Genomic DNA, 14380 nt, shown 5'->3' with positions numbered 1-14380 from the left:
AAGATAAAAATCTTTATTAGTGTCACAAGTAGGCTTACATTAACCCCGCAATGAAGTTACTGTGAAAATCCCCGAGTCACCTGTTCGGGTACACAGAGGGAGAATTCAGAATGTCTAATTCACCTAACAAGCATGTCTTTCGGGACTTGTGGGAGGAAACCGGAGCACCCAGAGGAAATCCACGCAGACACAGGGAGAATGTGCAAACTCTGCACAGACAGTGACCCAAGCCGGGAATTAAACCCGGATCCCTGGTGCTGTGAAGCAACAGTGCTAACTACTGTGCTACCCACCGTGCCGATCCTCTCTGACCTCACTCTGTCACTATCTCATGGCCATTGATCTGTCGTGAATTTGTTTTTCTGCTTTCCCCACACTCCCCTCCTGCAACCAAGGTTCAATCAATTTCATACTTTTCACCTCCATCTTAAAACAAGTGTCCTCACTGTTATTGTCACTAACTGTTCAACATTTCTCTTGCAAGGTGTCATAACCCCCACGAGGCCCAAGGAGAAACCATTATCTATCCCCACATGGGCCTCGTGGAGTATGAGCTTCCCAGGTAGGGGGCCGACTCATCCAGCTGGGGCCGGTTAGAACCAAGCATCAAAGCCAGCTCAAGCAGGGACCGGCATGTTGGTGGTCCCAAAGGGGACCGTGATTGGAGATAATTACTGCTGTGGACTAGTTACTATTGGAAGTAAAGTAAATCTTTCCCTTCCTACCACTGGCATCCTTGGTCAGTAAACACAGTTAGGTATTAACCAAACAATAAATATCTCCTTGAACAATATGTGAACTGGCTCACAAACCTGGAAGTGTTTTAGTTTAGTGCAGGAGGGACATTTCCCTAAGAATGGTTGCACTGTGCCAAGTATCTCTTTCAATGTCTGTGGTTAATAGTTAACAAAATGCGCTCGATTGGCGATAAAGTTTGTTGGGGTTGTTGGAGTTGTGGAAGCGACTGTATAAATGAAGGCAAGACTTCCTTTTGATTTGAAAAACAGTGGGGGATTTTTGCTGGGTTTTCCCAAACTCATTTCTACCTGGGGCCATTTTGGTCAAATGGAGGGAGGAAACACCGGTTCCTGCACCTTCACCAATTGTGGAAAGAAACTGTCCAGACAATGCATTTGTCCTTGTACCAAATTTCATACTTATAGGGTGACGTGCCATGACTCACAGCAGGAGAAAGATCTAGCTTAACGTAATTGTTACTATTACAACATCCATGGGGCCAAGGACTGTGCCTTATATTATTTCCCCCCTCCCCCTATCACTTCAGAGTATGAACTCCCCCGGTAATTGGGAGCAGAGTTTGCTCTTAACAGTATAAAAACCCGACATCCAGTGATGGTGGGCGGGAGGCAGCCGCATATTGGAAGGCTCCCGTTAGGGAACGGCATTTTTGAGGTTTAACACCCGGTCCCAGGGGCAACAGAAGCGGCAAAAGCAGGGAGAAGGCACAGTGAAGGGAAATGTCAAAAATAAGTAAAAAAACATAAGAACATGAGAATAGGAGCAGTAGTAGGCCATCTGGCCCCTCGAGCCTGCTCTGCCATTCAATGAGATCATGGCTGATCTTTTGTGGACACAGCTCCACTTTCCGGCCCGAACACCATAACCCTTAATCCCTTTATTCTTCAAAAAACTCCACTAGTTATTTTTTTTTGGAGGCCAAGAGTGGTTTTAAAGGGTATTCACATTTCATACATATTTTATGCTAAATTCATGTACACACACACCACCCAAATTAATTTTATTATGAGGATTATACTTGGGTATTCAAATGTACTCGGGTCAAAGAAAAACAGAAGATGATTTTATTCAAATTTATAACTTAATCATTCGTGTCCCCCACATTTTCACATTTTTTTTAGAGACATGGAAACTCTCTTTGTTCTTAAGGCTGTATAATTCATTCTCATTAATGAATTTGAGTGATTTTGCTGTTTATCACAATTTTATCAATAATGGTTAATTCTGGAAAGGATTAAATTTCCTTATTTTAAATGTTGTCTATCATTTTTGTGCTGGAATAAAATGCAAATTTCGTAAATTTTATTGCCCAGTTATTTACGTTGGATCTCGAATTTAAAAGCTATGTAAATTTTTTTTAAACTCCGTTGGCAAGTCAGTCTTGTCAGTATAAAATAAACATACATTAGCAGCACACATTACAACATAAAACATTAAATATAGCCCACATTTTTAACAAAAAAAATTGCAATTACCTTTTTGATGATGTTAAATGATGTCCCAGAAAACTTTACGTCTACCATGTTTGATCATGGCAAAGACACTACCGGCGAAATTAACAAAGAGAAAAATCACCTGATTCCACAGCACCCGGATGGACCTACCACGTGCGCAAGGTAAGAACACGTGAACTACTACAGTTTTAAAATTTGTGAATGAGACCGCATTGTGTCCCGCGTTTTACCTTGTTCTTCCGTTTACGCTGCGGTTTGGAAATCATCAATGAATCACAGGTAAGTTAAAGATTTCTTGAGAGATTCTTTACTATTTTTGTAGATTAGTGTTATTTTTAAATGTTAAAACTGTTTAAATTAACCAGGAAGCTTTTGCACTCGTGCTACAAAGGCACAGTGTGCGTTTTAAGTAGGATGGGGAAACCATTTTTTTTGTGTCCAGTCTTTACGTTGTAAACTCTGTTTATAATATTTTTTTTAAAGCTTACAACCATAATTTGTGCTTTGGTTAATCTTTTTTAATCATACAAATGTTTTATATTTATTATACTGTACCTTAACCATACAATTTATTTAAAGCTAATAAAATGAATAATTAAATAAGGCAGGGTGTTTTATTTTAAGTGTAAAGATTAATTGCATCACATTAAAAGTGATGCAATTAATGGCAGAATGCTTTTTGATACCAAAATTTGTACAAATTTCTGAAAGGTCAGTTGTTTCTCTAATTTAAAAACCCATCTTTAAGCAAATTTGATAATTTTGAAATTTTAGGTCAAATGGCACATGTTGGACCCATAACTAAAATAACTAAGGAACCTCAATTGTTTCACTGGGCAAGGAATTCCATAGATTCACAACCCTTTGGGTGAAGAAGTTCCTCCAAAACTCAGTCCTAAATCTACTTCCCTTTATTTTCCACCAGTGGAAACAACCTTCCCCTCATCTATCCTATCTATTCCCTTCATAATTTTATATGTTTCTGTAAGATCCCCCCTCATCCTTCTAAATTCCAACGAGTACAGTCCCAGTCTGCTCACCCTCTCCACGTAATCCAATCCCTTCAGCTCTGGCATTAACATAGTGAATCTCCTCTGCACACCCTCCAGCACCAGTACCTCCTTTCTCAGACCAAAACTGAACACAATACTCCAGGTATGGCCTCACTAATACCTTATACAATTGCAGCATAACCTCCCTAGTCTTAAACTCCATCCCTCTAGCAATGAAGGACAAAATTCCATTTGCCTTCTTAATCACCTGTTGCACCTGTAAACACACTTTTTGTGACTCATGCACTGGCACACCCAGGTCTCTCTGCACAACAGCATGTTTTAATATTTTATCATTTATATAATAATCCCTTTTGCTGTTATTCCTACCAAAATGGATAACCTCACATTTGCCAACATTGTATCCCATCTGCCAGACCCTAGCCCATTCACTTAACCTATCCAAATCCTTCTGCAGACTTCCAGTATCCTCTGCAGTTTTTGCTTTACCACTCATCTTAGTGTCATCTGCAGCTCCCAACTGCAAATCATCTATGTAAATTGTGAACAATTGTGGGCCCAACACTGATCCTTGAGGGACATCACTAGCTGCAGAGAAACACCCATTAATCCCCACTCTTTGCTTTCTATTAATTAACTAATCCTCTATCCATGCTTCTACTTTACCCTTAATGCCATGCATCTTTATCTTATGCAGCAACCTTTTGTGTGGCACCTTGTCAAAGGCTTTCTGGAAATCCAGATATACCACATCCATTGGCTCCCCGTTATCTACCGCACTGGTAATGACCTAAAAAAATTCCACTAAATTAGTTAGGCATGACCTGCCGTTTATGAACCCATGCTGCGTCTGCCCAATGGGACAATTTCCATCCAGATGCCTCGCTATTTCTTCCTTGATGATAGACTCCAGCATCTTCTCTACTACCAAAGTTAAGCTCACTGGCCTATAATTACACGCTTTCTGCTACCTCCTTTTTTAAACAGTGGTGTCACGTTTGCTAATTTCCAATCCGCCGGGACCACCCCAGAGTCCAGTGAATTTTGGTAAATTATCACTAGTGCATTTGCAATTTCCCTAGCCATCTCTTTTAGCACTCTGGGATGCATTTCATCAGGGCCAGGAGACTTGTCTATCTTTGGCCCCATTAGCTTGCCCATCACTACTTCCTTAGTGATAACAATCATCTCAAGGTCCTCACCTGTCATAGCCTCATTTCTATCAGTCGCTGGCATGTTATTTGTGTCTTCCACTGTGAAGACCAACCCAAAAAACCTGTTCAGTTCCTCAGCCATTTCCTCATCTCCCATTATTAAATCTCCCTTGTCATCCTCTAAAGGACCAATATTTACCTCAGCCACTCTTTTTTGTTTTATATATTTGTAGAAACTTTTACGATCTGTTTTTTATATTCTATTTTATATTCACGGCCGTGAAAAAAGCAGCTGAAAATCCGTCGGGGAGTGGAAAGGTCACCGCGGGGACAGCAAGAAAAGTGGAGGCTGGGGCACCAGGGGAAGCCGCATTGCCCACGGCTGACGAAATGACTAAGGTAATGGCCGTGGAACCCGCAAGACAGTTCACAAAACACATGCAGGCGATGAGGAAGGAGATGGGGGCGTTATTGAAAGTGCTGGTGGAGGAGACGATTGCCCTGGTGAGGGCGGCGGTATTGAGTGCAGCGGCAGAGGTGCGGGAGCAAGGTGAGGCGCTGAATGATGTGGAAGAGACATTATTGCAGCACAGTGATCAACTTACCTCGATGGGGAAGGAGATGCGGAAGGTGATAGAGATCAACAAGGGTCTGCGAGCCAAAATGGATGACTTGGAAAACAGATCCAGACGACAGAATCTGAGGATTGTGGGTCTGCCCGAAGGAGTGGAAGGCCCGAGGCCAACTGAGTATTTTGCCACGATGTTGGTGAAGCTATTGGGGGAGGGGGATGGATGATCCCTCCCGAAATGAACTGGGTCGGGCTCATCAGTCGTGGAGGCCTGTACCAAAGGAGAGTGAGCCTCCAAGAGTAGAGACTCTGTGTTTTTGTAGGTACAGTGTGAAGGAGACGGTCCTGTGCTGGGCAAAGCAGAAGCAGGTGGTGCAGTGGGCTGGAGCTGGTATACGCATATATCAGAGCTTTACGGTAGAGCTGGCGAGGAGGCAGGCTGCCTTCAGCCGGGTGAAGAAGGCACTGTACATCAGTAAGTTGCAGTGCGGCATAGTGTACCCAGGTAAGTTGACGGTGACCTGCAAAACCAAGGACTTTTATTTCGGGACGGTGGAAGCAGCGGAGGATTTTGCGAAGGCAGTAGGACTGTGGCTGAATTGAGAAATGGTCATGTATCGATGTAGCCTCATGTAACTGTATTTTTTCACTGTGTACTGATGTATGTGCTAAATGAACCATCAATGTATATATTTGAACAAGGCAAGAGATGGGACTTTCATTTGCAATAATGGTTCTTTGGGGCTTGGGTGTGTACGCGGGGATTGGATGGCATTGAATGTTCGGGGGAAGTGGACTCTGTAGGTCAATGGTGACCATAGACGATTCCTGAGTCCTTTTTCTTTTTTTTCCTTTGTTTTTCCCACCGTGGGAGGGTTTGTTTTATTTGATGCTTATATTGTCAGGTGGGCTGTTGTTTGGGGTGGTGGGGGGACGGGATCGTTGATGTTGATAAGGGGATTGACTTTGTATTTGTTACCGTTTACTGCTTGTTGGTGGGGTGTAAATTCTGAAGAAAATGTGAAAATGGAGAATTAAAATATTTTACCAAAAAAAACAGTATAAAAACCCTAACCTGGGTGCAGGTCGGCAAAGGTGGCCCTTTGGGGAGAGGAATAATAGCTTTGTGATTTTATGTAAACCACAATAAACCTGTGTTCATTCCTATCCAACCATGCATTCCTGCATCTCTTTCATTGGATTCTACAGTTACATACTCAGAAATCAGGATGAGTTAGGATATTCCATTCCATTAGTTTCCAGTTTGCCTGTGATATAGTCATGGGTTACAGCTTTTGGTTGGATTTTGAAAATTAATTAATGGGATGTGGGTGTTGCTAGGATAGCATGCATTGGTCATCCTTAATTGCCCAATCTGAGTGGCTTGCTGAACCATTTTACAAGTCAACCACATTGGGAGTTCTGGGTTCAATTCCCACTCCAGGACTTGATGGCAAAGGAAAGTGCGTTCATATCACGGTCAAACAGGTTGAGTATCAACCTGCAAATCCTTCCAAACATGTCAAGGCTGGTGGCAAGCGTGGAAGAGACTCCTGGTCAGCCACACTTGATGTGGAGTGGTGTCCATCAAACTATAAGCCCCTGGTGACAGAGTAGAGCCCTGTTCCAGGACTTACTAGCTATGGAAACGGATAAAAGTCTGCCTTAGTGCATCACGCGGTACAGGAAGACAATTGGAATTAGACACCTAGAGTCGGATGTAGGATAGAACAGGTTGTCAGGGTCCTTCCCAATCCTTCTTGTTTATTCCCTCTCTTCTTGTTTATTCCCTATCCCTTGTTTTCCCCTTTCTTTAATTTTTTTCATTACATTTTTGACACCTGGATGATTTATGGACGTGTGCCTTTGAGGCACCCTGCAATTTTAATTCAAGCAGGAAACTGTGGCCTGTATCTTTAATCCAAACAGCAGAAGCCAGAAGGCTGTGCTGTTATAGACTGGTGTTTGGAGATTGACTGAGCTCAGTGATAACCCGGTTTGATTGATGAGGCTTACAGTCCAAATAATTTTAAAAGGCTGTGCTCTGCCTGGTACCAGGTAGTGACTGGATTTGATCCCACTGAAATGGTCCAGAGCCCTCAGGAGCTTTCAGTTTCATTTCGGCAGCTTAGCGAGAAGGCCCGCGACTTTCTACTCAAGTTTTTCTCCAGAAAGACTGTGTTTCTGACCTGACAGAAAGCCTGGATGAATCAGTTTACAGGAGAATCATTACAGCCTGTGCAGGAAAGATTCAGTATTTGATAATTCACTCTAGAAATATCCAGCAAATTCTCACCAAGAGGCCAGTCTGGCGACCAATGCTTTCTCCAGAAAAGGCAGAGGCCTGGAAGCAAATTTTGACGTAAGTTATGAGTAATACTACTAAACTACTAGGAAGATCATTGGAGGGTGTAAACCAGAGACTTTAATCCACAAGCATACTGTTAAGAAAGCATATTGTGAACCACCATTTGAAGCCAAGACTTATCTTTTTGCAATTACCCTTATTATTTCCCCCTTTCCCCCCTCTGTAATTGTCTGTCTCCTTGTGTGTATGTAGAAGGTGCAACAGTTAAGGGGTGCCGTAGATTAGCTGTTGTCCTTCAGTTGCATTTACTGCATATTTCATCATTATCCTTTTTATAAATAAACAGTAATCATGTTTCAACTTACAAACCTGGTGACTGTAATCATTGGATATCTAAGGGCCAAAGACATTGGGACTTTTTATAAGAGTTATTGGTTAATTTAATTGTGTTGTGACTCCAAGACGAGTGGGACTGGAATTCACCAAGCATTCTGGGGAGGCGTGGTATAGTGGTATTTTCACTGGACTAGTAAAACCAGAGACCAAAAGTAATGCTCTGGGGACCCAGGATCAAATCCCCCCACTGCAGATGGTGAAATTTGAATTTGACGAAGATCTGGAATTAAAGTCTAATGATGATCATGAAACCATTGTCGATTGTTGTAAAAACCCATTGTGTGGCACGGTAGCACAGTGGTCAGCACTGTTGCTTCACAGCAGCAGGGTCCCAGGTTCGATTCCACTGTCAGTGGGGATCTGTACTTTCTCCCCGTGTTTGCGTGGGTTTCCGCCAGGTGCCCCGTTTCCTCCCACAAGTCTCGATAGATGTGCTTGTTAGGTGAATTGGACATTCAGAATACTCCCTCAGTGTACCTGAACAGGCGCCGGAACATGGCAACTAGGGGATTTTCACAGTAATTTCATTGCAGTGTGAATGTAAGCCTACTTGTGACAATAATAAAGATTATTATTATTATGGTTAACTAATGTCCTTGAGGGAAGGAATTATGTCACCCTTACCTGGTCTGGCCTACATGTGACTCTAGGTATACAGCAACATTGTTGACTCTTGGCTGTTCCTCAAGGGCAATTATGGTTGGGCAATAAATGCTCGCCAAGCCTGCGACACCCACGTCCCATGAAGGAATAAAAAAACTTGCCCGAGGTGTCGTAATAAGGCGAGAACAGCAGATTTCCTTCGCTGAAGGGTATTCGTTAACCAAATGGGATTTTACATCAATCAGCAATGGTTATCATTGGACTTTTAATGGCAGATCCTTTTGTATTGGATTCAAATTTCACCATCTGACACTCTGGATTCAAACCCGGATCCCTCAAGCATTACCCCGGGTCTCTGGATCCCTAGTCCGGTGATCAAACTACTATGACATCGCCTCCCCATGTAAACTATTTAGAAGGTTGCTATGTGAGGACAGGGACCATAAACACAGAGCAGACCTGCCTCAACACAATCATTCAGGAAGTAGACAGCAGGATTAATAATACATGCTGGCTGGGATTCTCCACCCTCCCAGCCACATATTTCTCGGCGGCGCACCGTTTGCGGTATTCTCTGCTCCTGTCGTTGTCAGTAGGAATTCCCATTGAAACCACAGCACTCTGTCAGGAAATCCAGGCACGGAGGTGAACTGCCGGCAAGAACACAGAATCCCGCCGCCAATAAACAATTGGAGAATTCCATCCTCGGAGTCTGCATCTCTCAGCCTGAGATTTGTGTGTTGAGTTCTGCTTCAACGTCACTGCTCTAGATTAACAAAACATCTGCCTGTCCCTTTCTCCATAAGAACATGAGAACTAAGAATAGGAGTGGCCATCTGGCCACTCGAGCCTGCTCTGCCATTCAATAAGATCATGGTTGATCTTTTTGTGGTCTCAGCTCCACTTACCCGCGTGCTCATCATAACCTTTAATTCTTTTACTGTTAAAAATCTATCTACCTTTTGATGTGTTAGGTGGGTTGGTTTGACATTCACTGCAACTGGATGCAGGGAAGCTAGAAACAAACGTCTAACACCAGAGATGATCCAACACGGTTTTATTTAAACTATGAACGTCTGTACATGTTCAGCTGTGGGTTGACACTCTACTAATCCTACTGACAACCTCTTACTGGCTCGACCAGACTTATAGCTACCACATGGCAATAATGTCCACTGACTTGTGCACTCTGACTGTCTCAGTGTCTGGGTCCCAAAAAAGAGCGGGAGTCTTAATGCCCTGTGAGCTTTATAGTTGTGGTGTCTTGTCTGGTGATTGGTTGTTCTGTGTTGTGTGTTCATTGGTCATCCTATGTGTCAATCAATGCCTGTCTGCATCTCATTATATACATGAGTGGATATTATGACACCTTTACCTTAACTGGTTCACTGGGAGGGGAATTCCACAGATTCACAACCCTTTGAGTGAAGACGTTAATCCTCAACTCAGTACATGGAGGGAGAATTCAGAATTCTCAGATGGGTTTGTGTGTGGCGTGAATGGTCATGAGAGGCTTGGAATGCTCGGTTCTGAAGCTTGCAAGAGGATAGGTGAAGGTTCCAGTTGCTGATTGTTTGCTGAAAGGGCAGAAGCAGGCTAAATTACAGAGGTATAAAGGTTTCACAATGAACAATGTCGGGATTGGAAGCTGAGTTCAGGGACAAGTGGTATGCAAGAGATCACAAAAAGTTTGGTTCAGCCTAAGACCTGGGCCCAATGAGGAGGATAGAATCAGTGGCTGGGGAAACTAGAATTTGTGACAAGGTCTTAAGACAATCCCTTCAGTCTTCCCAATATTTAATTGGAGGAAATTGCAGGTCAGAGAAACAGAAAATAGGAGCAGGGGTACGTTATTGGGCCCTTCGGGCCTGCTCTGCCACTCAACAAGATCATGGCTGATCATTTATCTCATCATACTTTCACGCCATATCCCTTAACATCTTTGCAGCCCAGAAATCTAACTATTTCCTCCCTAAATATATTCAGTGAATGCCTCCACAATCTTGTGTGGTAAAGAATTTCACTGGTTCACCACCCTCTGAGTGAAGAAATTGCTCCTCATCCCGGTCCTAAATGGTCTACCCCATATCCTGATAATGTGACCCCTGGTTTTATACCCTCCCATCCAGGGGAAACAATATCCAATCTCTCCAGCCCTGTCAGATTTCAATTTCAATGAAATTGTCTCTCATTTTTCTGAATTCTAGCAAATACAGGCCCCATCAACCCAATCTCTCCTCATACGACAATCCTGCCATCCCAGGAACCAGTCCGATGAACATTCGCTGCACTCCCTCCCTGGAAAGTATATCCTTTCTTAGATAAGGCTAAAATAGCAGACAATACTCCTGATGTGGTCTCACCAAGACCCCATGCAGTTGCAGTCAGACATCGTTGCTTCTATACACAAGTCCTCTTGCAATGAAGGCCAACATAACATTTGCCTACCTAGCTGCTTTCTATACTTGCATGCTTGCTTTCAGTGACTGGTGTACTGGGACACCCAGGTCCCTTTGTACATCAACATTTCCCAATCTATCACTAACTAATACTCTGCCATTTTGTTTCTCCGTCCGAAGTGGATAACATCACATTTATCCATGTTTTGCTGCACCTGCTACGCATTTGCCATTCACTCAACTTGTGAAAATTACCTTGAAGCTGTGGTGTTCTTTGTGTTGATCAGATCCTAGGATGGTTGGCATAGTGTTCACAAAGACCACAACTAGCTTTTGTATCAAACAAAGCTAAAGATTTATTTACACTACTTAATGGAATGCGACTTACTTCTATATAATAAACAATTGACAATATTCATACAATCTACACTCATCTATCACTAATCTCTACACCAATACAATAATTATGATCTGCTCTCACTCATACTATCTTTCCGACAGTCTGTTCTCTAGCCTTCTCCTCAACTCTCTCCCAGAAGGCTTAACATCGATGCTTTACATAGTTCTGCATCTAGTTCCCTCTAGTGGTTGATGTGGACATAACATTAACCCTTACAATTCTGTACATTTCTCATAATGTCACACCCCCCTTTCTTTGAGAAACAATGGTTATAAATTCTGTTACAAGCATGTTTTTTAATATAATACTAACAAAAATGCATTATTATTATTTTTTACATTCAACAGTAAAAGTTAAATTTCATATCACAAAGTGATTACAGAGTAATAGTTATTAACATGTCATTACAAATTCAGTCTTTTTATTGGCTTTTCTCTTATTTATAAACAATTTATAAACACGGTAGCATGGTGGTTAGCATAAATGCTTCACAGCTCCAGGGTCCCAGGTTCGATTCCCGGCTGGGTCACTGTCTGTGTGGAGTCTGCACGTCCTCCCCGTGTGTGCGTGGGTTTCCTCCGGGTGCTCCGGTTTCCTCCCACAGTCCAAAGATGTGCGGGTTAGGTGGATTGGCCATGATAAATTGCCCGTAGTGTCCTAAAAAGTAAGGTTAAGGGGGGGGGTTGTTGGTTACGGGTATAGGGTGGATACGTGAGTTTGAGTAGGGTGATCATTGCTCGGCACAACATCGAGGGCCGAAGGGCCTGTTCTGTGCTGTACTGTTCTATGTTCTATAATTGTGTGCGCATACATTACATTTTTCTTGCCGGGCTAATTTACTTAATTGTACAGAGGGATTTATTTTGTCCTTCATTTAACTAACTCTATGCACATTTTGTTGCCCTCTGGATCAGTCTATAATTCCGCCACCCCCCCCCCCCCCCCCCCCCAACCTTTGGCTTCAGCACTCTTCCTCTTCTCTTGTGGTTTCCCCACCTTCCTTCCGACTCCCCCACCCCGGGTTGTGCAGTCCTTTGGTTCCTCATTATTTTTTTTTTGTTCTTAACCTACTCCTCATTGCTGGCCTCGCACAGGTTTTGGAACAGGCCGACAAACTGCCCCCAAGTTTCCAGGAAGCCTTCCTCTGACCCTCGGATGGCATACTTAATCTTCTCCAGGCGGAGAAATTCCGAGAGGTCAGCGAGCCAGCCTGCAGTTTTGGGTGGTGCTGCCGATCACCAGCCAAGCAGGATCCTCCAACGTGCGATTAGGGAAGCGAAAGCAAGGGCGTTGGACCCCTTCCCCATGTGCCACTCTGGCTGCTCCGAAACCCTGAAGATTGCCACTATTGGGCATGGCTTCACCCTCACAACCTTGGACTGTGCCTCAGAGAAGGCTGTCCAGAACCCAGCAAGTCTGGGACAAGCCCAAAACACGTGGGTGTGGTTGGCCAGGCCCCTCTGGCACTGCTCACGTTTGTCCTCCACCTCCGGGAAGAACCTGCTCATTTGGGTTCTGGTCAGGTGCGCTCTGTGCACCACTTTGAGCTGCATTAGGCTTAGCCTTGCGCAGGAGGAGGTGGAGTTCGCCCTGCTTAGTGCTTTGCTCCAGAATCCCCACCTTGCCTCTGTCCCCAGTTCATCCTCCCATTTTTGTCTGGTCTCGTCCAGTGCTGTTTGAGCTCTGTCCAGTAGCTGTCCGTATATTTTCCCACATAACCCACCTTCTTGCTGCTTCTGCCTACCAGGTTCTCTAGTAGGGTGTTTTCTGGGACCCGGGGTACCCCACTGTCTCTTTGCGGAGTAAGTGTTTTATTTGGAGTTGTCTCAATTTCTGTCCATTTGCTGGTTTCCACTTCCTTGTCAGTCCGTCCAGTGTTGCCAGTCTGCGCCCTACGTAGAAGTCCCCGACCGTCAGTGTGCCCCGGTCCCGCCTCCATCTTTTGAAGATGGTATCTAGCATGGCTGGGGGGAAATCTGTGATTGTCGCAGATGGGGGCCATGGGGAAAATTTTAGTTATCCCGAAGTGCTGTGTCAACTGGGTCAATGTTCTCAGTGTGGCCACTACCACTCGACTCATTGTGCATCTTGCTGAGGGGGATAGGAGTGCTGCTGTAGCCAGGGCCCGGAGGGTCGTTCCGTTACAGGATGCCTCCTCCATTTGTACCCAACCTGTGTCGGGTTCTTGTCCCCATTCCCTCACTCTTTCTGCCGTTGCAGCCCAGTGGTAGTATTGTAGGTTTGGTAAGGCCAAGCCCCCTTTATTTTTCTTCTTTGCAGTATCAGTTTGGGAATTCTCGGGTTCTTACCCCCCCACACAAACACCATGATTAGACTGACTATGTTTCGGGATGGAGATTGGAATAGATTTAAACAGGAAGAGGAACCTTGGCAGTACGTTCATCTTGATTGTCTGCACTCTCCCCGCCAGGGAGAGTGAGATTGAGCCCCACTGTTGAAGGTATTTTCTTACTTCCTCCACCAGGCTGGTCACGATTGTTCACATACTTGTTGATTCCAGGCCAGCACACAAATTTTCTTGCTCGTCTGCGATATTTTCCAATTCCTTGGTGCCCTTCATGCATCTGTTCCAAGATATCTTTCCGTAGGCAGGAAGGAATAAATATTCTGTCTCCTTTGAGTAGGAATCCGTTAATCACAGTGAGGTCATCTTTGACACTACAAAACTGGAATAACAGCCATGCGGCCATCCTTCTTTCGGGTATTGGATTGCCCTTTGGAGTGTCAAGTCCTTCGCTGTTTCTTCTTGTATGAGACATAGCTTGTTGTCAGACACTGGTAGCATTTCTGCAATGAATGAAGCTTATGCTTCCACTATTTGTACTATTTCTGAAGCTGTGGTATCAACATTATTTGTAGCTCTTGATAACATATCAGCAGCAACTAATTATTTTTCTGGCTCTTTAAGCTTGATATTTAACTATTGGTTGCGTGTATCCTTTGAACCAAGTTAAGTTTGCTGCAAACATTCACTCCAAGTAGTGATGATTTGTCATTTTCTACTATTTCAAAGTCCATTGGTATGCTGATGTCACCATTTTGAACTATGAGACAGCAGGAACCTCTCTTGGCTATGGCATTGCCATGATAGCCAGTCAATCGACAGGTTGCTTTCTTTATTTGTGGTTTACTACGCATTTGTCTTAAATCCTTTTCCATATTAAATTTGTGTGTGCCCCTGCATTTAGTTTAAATGGAATTTCAGACCCATTTGTATCAAGTAGTACAGTCCACTCTTTAATAATTTTGGAGAGCTGATATATCAGCTTATTATCACAGTATAGAGCATTGGCCATCGTAAT

This window comes from Scyliorhinus canicula, chromosome 12, assembly GCF_902713615.1.
Source record: "Scyliorhinus canicula chromosome 12, sScyCan1.1, whole genome shotgun sequence".
NCBI lineage: Eukaryota > Metazoa > Chordata > Chondrichthyes > Carcharhiniformes > Scyliorhinidae > Scyliorhinus > Scyliorhinus canicula.
Note: the sequence above shows the minus strand (reverse complement) of the source record.